Source organism: Garra rufa, unplaced genomic scaffold (genome assembly GCF_049309525.1).
Source record: "Garra rufa unplaced genomic scaffold, GarRuf1.0 hap1_unplaced_001, whole genome shotgun sequence".
In the NCBI taxonomy this organism is placed as follows: Eukaryota; Metazoa; Chordata; class Actinopteri; order Cypriniformes; family Cyprinidae; genus Garra; species Garra rufa.
The window spans coordinates 5,993,134-6,000,633 of NW_027394276.1; the positions used below are offsets into that span (position 1 = coordinate 5,993,134).

Genomic DNA, 7,500 nt, shown 5'->3' on the forward strand with positions numbered 1-7,500 from the left:
TACAATCCACAGAAAGTGTAATCCAAAGTTTGCAGGTGGTGAATGGAAAGGTGAGCTCTAAAATTAGCAAACTCCTTAATCCAACAGTTTGGTGACTGTCCTTTGTATGTCATGCTGCTCTCTTATACAGTTGTACTTCCTGCTTCCTGTCATGTGTCTAGTCACATGGCAGGCCAACCATCCATTTATTTAAGACACACACACACTTAAAATGTTAAGAGCAATAAAATGGCCTAAAAAAACATGTAAAACACTTAACACTCTATAATACATTTAAATGATTGTAATAAATAGAGCGGTAAAACACGTCTTTCTAAAAGCCAGCATATTATATAAATAGTGAAGAAAAGGCAAAAGCTTACAGCACCTGGTATTCCCAGGCGGTCTCCCATCCAAGTACTAACCAGGCCCGACGCTGCTTTGCTTCCGAGATCAGACGAGATCGGGCGGTCTCAGCGCAGTATGGCCGTAAGCGAGGGCTGCTCCAAAAAGTGGGCTATTTAAAGATCAGCCTCCGTAAAAGCCAGCATATTATATAAATAGTGAAGAAAAGGCAAAAGCTTACAGCACCTGGTATTCCCAGGCGGTCTCCCATCTAAGTACTAACCAGGCCCGACGCTGCTTTGCTTCCGAGATCAGACGAGATCGGGCGCTCTCAGCGCAGTATGGCCGTAAGCGAGTACTGCTCCAAAAAGTGGGCTATTTATAGATCAGCCTCCGTAAAAGCCATCATATTATATAAATAGTGAAGAAAAGGCAAAAGCTTACAGCACCTGGTATTCCCAGGCGGTCTCCCATCCAGAGTTACAAGATTAAAATGGGGTCAGATTTAACTGTGAGAGATGACTAGTGGTTAAAAGAATGAGACATAAAAGAAGATTGGTTTAAATAGATTTGGTTTATATACAAGGTTCACATAAAAAGACTTTAAAACAACACGATAAAACTAGGTAAATGCTGTTAAAAGAATACAGTTCATTTGTCCATACCCTAAAAACAGTCCAAGAATCCCAGTGTGTTGATAAGTCCAATGTGAGTGTCCACCATTGTATATACAATCCACAGAAAGTGTAATCCAAAGTTTGCAGGTGGTGAATGGAAAGGTGAGCTCTAAAATTAGCAAACTCCTTAATCCAACAGTTTGGTGACTGTCCTTTGTATGTCATGCTGCTCTCTTATACAGTTGTACTTCCTGCTTCCTGTCATGTGTCTAGTCACATGGCAGGCCAACCATCCATTTATTTAAGACACACACACACTTAAAATGTTAAGAGCAATAAAATGGCCTAAAAAAACATGTAAAACACTTAACACTCTATAATACATTTAAATGATTGTAATAAATAGAGCGGTAAAACACGTCTTTCTAAAAGCCAGCATATTATATAAATAGTGAAGAAAAGGCAAAAGCTTACAGCACCTGGTATTCCCAGGCGGTCTCCCATCCAAGTACTAACCAGGCCCGACGCTGCTTTGCTTCCGAGATCAGACGAGATCGGGCGGTCTCAGCGCAGTATGGCCGTAAGCGAGGGCTGCTCCAAAAAGTGGGCTATTTAAAGATCAGCCTCCGTAAAAGCCAGCATATTATATAAATAGTGAAGAAAAGGCAAAAGCTTACAGCACCTGGTATTCCCAGGCGGTCTCCCATCTAAGTACTAACCAGGCCCGACGCTGCTTTGCTTCCGAGATCAGACGAGATCGGGCGCTCTCAGCGCAGTATGGCCGTAAGCGAGTACTGCTCCAAAAAGTGGGCTATTTATAGATCAGCCTCCGTAAAAGCCATCATATTATATAAATAGTGAAGAAAAGGCAAAAGCTTACAGCACCTGGTATTCCCAGGCGGTCTCCCATCCAGAGTTACAAGATTAAAATGGGGTCAGATTTAACTGTGAGAGATGACTAGTGGTTAAAAGAATGAGACATAAAAGAAGATTGGTTTAAATAGATTTGGTTTATATACAAGGTTCACATAAAAAGACTTTAAAACAACACGATAAAACTAGGTAAATGCTGTTAAAAGAATACAGTTCATTTGTCCATACCCTAAAAACAGTCCAAGAATCCCAGTGTGTTGATAAGTCCAATGTGAGTGTCCACCATTGTATATACAATCCACAGAAAGTGTAATCCAAAGTTTGCAGGTGGTGAATGGAAAGGTGAGCTCTAAAATTAGCAAACTCCTTAATCCAACAGTTTGGTGACTGTCCTTTGTATGTCATGCTGCTCTCTTATACAGTTGTACTTCCTGCTTCCTGTCATGTGTCTAGTCACATGGCAGGCCAACCATCCATTTATTTAAGACACACACACACTTAAAATGTTAAGAGCAATAAAATGGCCTAAAAAAACATGTAAAACACTTAACACTCTATAATACATTTAAATGATTGTAATAAATAGAGCGGTAAAACACGTCTTTCTAAAAGCCAGCATATTATATAAATAGTGAAGAAAAGGCAAAAGCTTACAGCACCTGGTATTCCCAGGCGGTCTCCCATCCAAGTACTAACCAGGCCCGACGCTGCTTTGCTTCCGAGATCAGACGAGATCGGGCGGTCTCAGCGCAGTATGGCCGTAAGCGAGGGCTGCTCCAAAAAGTGGGCTATTTAAAGATCAGCCTCCGTAAAAGCCAGCATATTATATAAATAGTGAAGAAAAGGCAAAAGCTTACAGCACCTGGTATTCCCAGGCGGTCTCCCATCTAAGTACTAACCAGGCCCGACGCTGCTTTGCTTCCGAGATCAGACGAGATCGGGCGCTCTCAGCGCAGTATGGCCATAAGCGAGTACTGCTCCAAAAAGTGGGCTATTTATAGATCAGCCTCCGTAAAAGCCATCATATTATATAAATAGTGAAGAAAAGGCAAAAGCTTACAGCACCTGGTATTCCCAGGCGGTCTCCCATCCAGAGTTACAAGATTAAAATGGGGTCAGATTTAACTGTGAGAGATGACTAGTGGTTAAAAGAATGAGACATAAAAGAAGATTGGTTTAAATAGATTTGGTTTATATACAAGGTTCACATAAAAAGACTTTAAAACAACACGATAAAACTAGGTAAATGCTGTTAAAAGAATACAGTTCATTTGTCCATACCCTAAAAACAGTCCAAGAATCCCAGTGTGTTGATAAGTCCAATGTGAGTGTCCACCATTGTATATACAATCCACAGAAAGTGTAATCCAAAGTTTGCAGGTGGTGAATGGAAAGGTGAGCTCTAAAATTAGCAAACTCCTTAATCCAACAGTTTGGTGACTGTCCTTTGTATGTCATGCTGCTCTCTTATACAGTTGTACTTCCTGCTTCCTGTCATGTGTCTAGTCACATGGCAGGCCAACCATCCATTTATTTAAGACACACACACACTTAAAATGTTAAGAGCAATAAAATGGCCTAAAAAAACATGTAAAACACTTAACACTCTATAATACATTTAAATGATTGTAATAAATAGAGCGGTAAAACACGTCTTTCTAAAAGCCAGCATATTATATAAATAGTGAAGAAAAGGCAAAAGCTTACAGCACCTGGTATTCCCAGGCGGTCTCCCATCCAGAGTTACAAGATTAAAATGGGGTCAGATTTAACTGTGAGAGATGACTAGTGGTTAAAAGAATGAGACATAAAAGAAGATTGGTTTAAATAGATTTGGTTTATATACAAGGTTCACATAAAAGACTTTAAAACAACACGATAAAACTAGGTAAATGCTGTTAAAAGAATACAGTTCATTTGTCCATACCCTAAAAACAGTCCAAGAATCCCAGTGTGTTGATAAGTCCAATGTGAGTGTCCACCATTGTATATACAATCCACAGAAAGTGTAATCCAAAGTTTGCAGGTGGTGAATGGAAAGGTGAGCTCTAAAATTAGCAACTCCTTAATCCAACAGTTTGGTGACTTTTTTTGTCATGCTGCTCTCTTATACAGTTGTACTTCCTGCTTCCTGTCATGTGTCTAGTCACATGGCAGGCCAACCATCCATTTATTAAAGACACACACACACACACACTTAAAATGTTAAGAGTAATAAAATGGCCTAAAAAACATGTAAAACACTTAACACTCTATAATACATTTAAATGATTGTAATAAATAGAGCGGTAAAACACGTCTTTCTAAAAGCCAGCATATTATATAAATAGTGAAGAAAAGGCAAAAGCTTACAGCACCTGGTATTCCCAGGCGGTCTCCCATCCAAGTACTAACAAGGCCCGACGCTGCTTTGCTTCCGAGATCAGACGAGATCGGGCGCACTCAGCGCAGTATGGCCGTAAGCGAGGACTGCTCCAAAAAGTGGGTTATTTATAGATCAGCCTCCGTAAAAGCCATCATATTATATAAATAGTGAAGAAAAGGCAAAAGCTTACAGCACCTGGTATTCCCAGGCGGTCTCCCATCCAGAGTTACAACATTAAAATGGGGTCAGAATTAACTGTGAGAGATGACTAGTGGTTAAAAGAATGAGACATAAAAGAAGATTGGTTTAAATAGATTTGGTTTTTATACAAGGTTCACATAAAAGACTTTAAAACAACACGATAAAACTAGGTAAATGCTGTTAAAAGAATACAGTTCATTTGTCCATACCCTAAAAACAGTCCAAGAATCCCAGTGTGTTGATAAGTCCAATGTGAGTGTCCACCATTGTATATACAATCCACAGAAAGTGTAATCCAAAGTTTGCAGGTGGTGAATGGAAAGGTGAGCTCTAAAATTAGCAAACTCCTTAATCCAACAGTTTGGTGACTGTCCTTTGTTTGTCATGCTGCTCTCTTATACAGTTGTACTTCCTGCTTCCTGTCATGTGTCTAGTCACATGGCAGGCCAACCATCCATTTATTTAAGACACACACTTAAAATGTTAAGAGCAATAAAATGGCCTAAAAAAACATGTAAAACACTTAACACTCTATAATACATTTAAATGATTGTAATAAATAGAGCGGTAAAACACGTCTTTCTAAAAGCCAGCATATTATATAAATAGTGAAGAAAAGGCAAAAGCTTACAGCACCTGGTATTCCCAGGCGGTCTCCCTTCCAGAGTTACAAGATTAAAATGGGGTCAGATTTAACTGTGAGAGATGACTAGTGGTTAAAAGAATGAGACATAAAAGAAGATTGGTTTAAATAGATTTGGTTTATATACAAGGTTCACATAAAAGACTTTAAAACAACACGATAAAACTAGGTAAATGCTGTTAAAAGAATACAGTTCATTTGTCCATACCCTAAAAACAGTCCAAGAATCCCAGTGTGTTGATAAGTCCAATGTGAGTGTCCACCATTGTATATACAATCCACAGAAAGTGTAATCCAAAGTTTGCAGGTGGTGAATGGAAAGGTGAGCTCTAAAATTAGCAACTCCTTAATCCAACAGTTTGGTGACTTTGTTTGTCATGCTGCTCTCTTATACAGTTGTACTTCCTGCTTCCTGTCATGTGTCTAGTCACATGGCAGGCCAACCATCCATTTATTTAAGACACACACACACTTAAAATGTTAAGAGCAATAAAATGGCCTAAAAAAACATGTAAAACACTTAACACTCTATAATACATTTAAATGATTGTAATAAATAGAGCGGTAAAACACGTCTTTCTAAAAGCCAGCATATTATATAAATAGTGAAGAAAAGGCAAAAGCTTACAGCACCTGGTATTCCCAGGCGGTCTCCCATCCAAGTACTAACCAGGCCCGACGCTGCTTTGCTTCCGAGATCAGACGAGATCGGGCGGTCTCAGCGCAGTATGGCCTTAAGCAGGGGGCTGCTCCAAAAAGTGGGCTATTTAAAGATCAGCCTCCGTAAAAGCCAGCATATTATATAAATAGTGAAGAAAAGGCAAAAGCTTACAGCACCTGGTATTCCCAGGCGGTCTCCCATCTAAGTACTAACCAGGCCCGACGCTGCTTTGCTTCCGAGATCAGACGAGATCGGGCGCTCTCAGCGCAGTATGGCCGTAAGCGAGTACTGCTCCAAAAAGTGGGCTATTTATAGATCAGCCTCCGTAAAAGCCATCATATTATATAAATAGTGAAGAAAAGGCAAAAGCTTACAGCACCTGGTATTCCCAGGCGGTCTCCCATCCAGAGTTACAAGATTAAAATGGGGTCAGATTTAACTGTGAGAGATGACTAGTGGTTAAAAGAATGAGACATAAAAGAAGATTGGTTTAAATAGATTTGGTTTATATACAAGGTTCACATAAAAAGACTTTAAAACAACACGATAAAACTAGGTAAATGCTGTTAAAAGAATACAGTTCATTTGTCCATACCCTAAAAACAGTCCAAGAATCCCAGTGTGTTGATAAGTCCAATGTGAGTGTCCACCATTGTATATACAATCCACAGAAAGTGTAATCCAAAGTTTGCAGGTGGTGAATGGAAAGGTGAGCTCTAAAATTAGCAAACTCCTTAATCCAACAGTTTGGTGACTGTCCTTTGTTTGTCATGCTGCTCTCTTATACAGTTGTACTTCCTGCTTCCTGTCATGTGTCTAGTCACATGGCAGGCCAACCATCCATTTATTTAAGACACACACACACTTAAAATGTTAAGAGCAATAAAATGGCCTAAAAAAACATGTAAAACACTTAACACTCTATAATACATTTAAATGATTGTAATAAATAGAGCGGTAAAACACGTCTTTCTAAAAGCCAGCATATTATATAAATAGTGAAGAAAAGGCAAAAGCTTACAGCACCTGGTATTCCCAGGCGGTCTCCCATCCAAGTACTAACCAGGCCCGACGCTGCTTTGCTTCCGAGATCAGACGAGATCGGGCGGTCTCAGCGCAGTATGGCCGTAAGCGAGGGCTGCTCCAAAAAGTGGCCTATTTAAAGATCAGCCTCCGTAAAAGCCAGCATATTATATAAATAGTGAAGAAAAGGCAAAAGCTTACAGCACCTGGTATTCCCAGGCGGTCTCCCATCTAAGTACTAACCAGGCCCGACGCTGCTTTGCTTCCGAGATCAGACGAGATAGGGCGCTCTCAGCGCAGTATGGCCGTAAGCGAGTACTGCTCCAAAAAGTGGGCTATTTATAGATCAGCCTCCGTAAAAGCCATCATATTATATAAATAGTGAAGAAAAGGCAAAAGCTTACAGCACCTGGTATTCCCAGGCGGTCTCCCATCCAAGTACTAACCAGGCCCGACGCTGCTTTGCTTCCGAGATCAGACGAGATCGGGCGCACTCAGCGCAGTATGGCCGTAAGCGAGGACTGCTCCAAAAAGTGGGTTATTTATAGATCAGCCTCCGTAAAAGCCATCATATTATATAAATAGTGAAGAAAAGGCAAAAGCTTACAGCACCTGGTATTCCCAGGCGGTCTCCCATCCAGAGTTACAACATTAAAATGGGGTCAGAATTAACTGTGAGAGATGACTAGTGGTTAAAAGAATGAGACATAAAAGAAGATTGGTTTAAATAGATTTGGTTTTTATACAAGGTTCACATAAAAGACTTTAAAACAACACGATAAAACTAGGTAAA

The 7,500-nt window shown here is 40.0% G+C and overlaps 12 non-coding genes across 12 annotated transcripts; all 12 read right to left on the reverse strand.

Annotated features, from left to right (window-relative positions):
* Positions 1-355: 355 nt before the first annotated feature.
* LOC141303476 (5S ribosomal RNA) lies at positions 356-474 on the reverse strand. The gene has a single exon (XR_012343457.1). It is a non-coding gene; the product is annotated as a 5S ribosomal RNA (ribosomal RNA).
* An 84-nt stretch (positions 475-558) lies between these two features.
* Positions 559-677, reverse strand: LOC141303273 (5S ribosomal RNA). The gene has a single exon (XR_012343255.1). It is a non-coding gene; the product is annotated as a 5S ribosomal RNA (ribosomal RNA).
* A 731-nt stretch (positions 678-1,408) lies between these two features.
* LOC141303477 (5S ribosomal RNA) lies at positions 1,409-1,527 on the reverse strand. Its single transcript, XR_012343458.1, has one exon. It is a non-coding gene; the product is annotated as a 5S ribosomal RNA (ribosomal RNA).
* An 84-nt stretch (positions 1,528-1,611) lies between these two features.
* LOC141303274 (5S ribosomal RNA) lies at positions 1,612-1,730 on the reverse strand. The gene has a single exon (XR_012343256.1). It is a non-coding gene; the product is annotated as a 5S ribosomal RNA (ribosomal RNA).
* Positions 1,731-2,461: 731 nt separating this feature from the next.
* On the reverse strand, positions 2,462-2,580 carry LOC141303478 (5S ribosomal RNA). Its single transcript, XR_012343459.1, has one exon. It is a non-coding gene; the product is annotated as a 5S ribosomal RNA (ribosomal RNA).
* Positions 2,581-2,664: 84 nt separating this feature from the next.
* On the reverse strand, positions 2,665-2,783 carry LOC141303413 (5S ribosomal RNA). Its single transcript, XR_012343394.1, has one exon. It is a non-coding gene; the product is annotated as a 5S ribosomal RNA (ribosomal RNA).
* A 1,376-nt stretch (positions 2,784-4,159) lies between these two features.
* LOC141303607 (5S ribosomal RNA) lies at positions 4,160-4,278 on the reverse strand. Its single transcript, XR_012343586.1, has one exon. It is a non-coding gene; the product is annotated as a 5S ribosomal RNA (ribosomal RNA).
* Positions 4,279-5,644: 1,366 nt separating this feature from the next.
* On the reverse strand, positions 5,645-5,763 carry LOC141303649 (5S ribosomal RNA). Its single transcript, XR_012343628.1, has one exon. It is a non-coding gene; the product is annotated as a 5S ribosomal RNA (ribosomal RNA).
* An 85-nt stretch (positions 5,764-5,848) lies between these two features.
* Positions 5,849-5,967, reverse strand: LOC141303275 (5S ribosomal RNA). Its single transcript, XR_012343258.1, has one exon. It is a non-coding gene; the product is annotated as a 5S ribosomal RNA (ribosomal RNA).
* Positions 5,968-6,698: 731 nt separating this feature from the next.
* On the reverse strand, positions 6,699-6,817 carry LOC141303479 (5S ribosomal RNA). The gene has a single exon (XR_012343460.1). It is a non-coding gene; the product is annotated as a 5S ribosomal RNA (ribosomal RNA).
* Positions 6,818-6,901: 84 nt separating this feature from the next.
* LOC141303619 (5S ribosomal RNA) lies at positions 6,902-7,020 on the reverse strand. The gene has a single exon (XR_012343599.1). It is a non-coding gene; the product is annotated as a 5S ribosomal RNA (ribosomal RNA).
* An 84-nt stretch (positions 7,021-7,104) lies between these two features.
* Positions 7,105-7,223, reverse strand: LOC141303188 (5S ribosomal RNA). The gene has a single exon (XR_012343172.1). It is a non-coding gene; the product is annotated as a 5S ribosomal RNA (ribosomal RNA).
* Between the last annotated feature and the right edge of the window lie 277 nt (positions 7,224-7,500).